The sequence below is a fragment of the Physeter macrocephalus genome, chromosome 11 (genome assembly GCF_002837175.3).
Source record: "Physeter macrocephalus isolate SW-GA chromosome 11, ASM283717v5, whole genome shotgun sequence".
Classification (NCBI taxonomy): Eukaryota; Metazoa; Chordata; class Mammalia; order Artiodactyla; family Physeteridae; genus Physeter; species Physeter macrocephalus.
The window spans coordinates 56,398,427-56,399,915 of record NC_041224.1 but is presented as its reverse complement, the minus strand read 5'-3'; positions in this window follow the sequence as shown (position 1 = coordinate 56,399,915).

Genomic DNA, 1,489 nt, shown 5'->3' with positions numbered 1-1,489 from the left:
GCAGAAACTAACACACCATTGTAAAGCAATTATACTCCAATAAAGATGTTAAAAAAAAAAAAAAAACAACAAGTGAGCGAAAGCTTGGGAAGCCTGGGAATGACGGTGGGTCTCAGAGAGAGAGGGCAGTGACCCGAGAGCAGATGAGTCTGTGCGCAGCTGGGAGCAGAGAGCTCAGCCAGGGACGCTCTGAGCTCCTGCCGCCCAACACAGGCTCCCGGGGAGACAGAAGGGAGGCAGCACTAGCCTCGGCCTCCTCTTCAGACGGGGGAAATGGCGAGAGTTTGTAGACGTGGAACTGAACAGACAGGTGGGGGAGGGGTGGGGGGCCAGTAGAGTCAACTCGCTGCTCTCCCTTGGGGCAGTGGTCCTGAGAGCGATCCCAGCACCAGCGGTGTGGGCATAACCTGGGTTTGTTAGCAATATAGATCAGCAGGCCCCACCTCAGACACCTCAACACGGACTCAGCCATCTGTGTTCTAATAAGCCCTCTGGGTGTTGCTGATTCTTGCTAAGGTTTGAGAACCGTTGCCTTGGGGGATGCTTTTAGTCATTTACCTGAAACTTCCTTCCCATTTCGAAGCGGTGGGAAGTGGCACAACACTGGAATGGTTGTAACCTTTAGAGACAAGAAGGTCTGAGTTCAGATCCAGACTCTGCCCCTAAGTGGCTGTGTGGCCTTGGACAAATCCATCAATCTCTCTGAACCAGTTTCCTCAAGCATAAAATATCTACCTCTCAGGATTAAGTGGTTAGGTTTGGAGAGAATGTGCAGAAAGCATTTAGCAGAGTGCCTGGCACATAGAAGCTGCTCATCATCATCATCATCACTGCCATCAGAACCACCCTGACTACAAAGAGGCCCTGGCATGAGTAAGAAGTGGAGATGCATTAAGGATCATCATCAGGCCACACGGGGATCATCTTGCTCCATGAGTGTTTACTATGCTGCTCAGAATGCCCCTTGGTGCCACTTGTTGCTGGGCTGCATCCTCATTAAGCTAGGAATGACTTAAAGATAACAATTCCTTTCAAATTTGATGAGAAACAAATATCTAATTCGGATATACCAAATGAAACGCCAAGGGGAAAAACCACTCTCGTTACAATATAACCCAGCCATGTTCCCCCCCTACCCACTTCCTCTTTCCACTTAGATAAGTCCCTTAAGCACACAGTAGCACCCGGCAAATATTTGTTGAATGTTGAATGAATGGATTGGCTCAATTTGATTTGAAAATGTCCAACTGTTGTGCAATAAAAGGAACCAAATTTGTGGCCAGGCCTTTAGCCTCCTGGGGTGGAAACATGGCAGAACCGGCCATAACAGTCACTTGGGTAGCCCACTGGAATCTTGGGAAATCAGGCACTGAAGGGACGGGAAGAGACCATGCTGGCCAGGACAGGGAATGGAGGTGGTTTCCTGAATTTAGCGAAGGCCTTTCACTATGAGATGGCTAGTGGCCCTCCATCCCCTGCTGTACGTGTC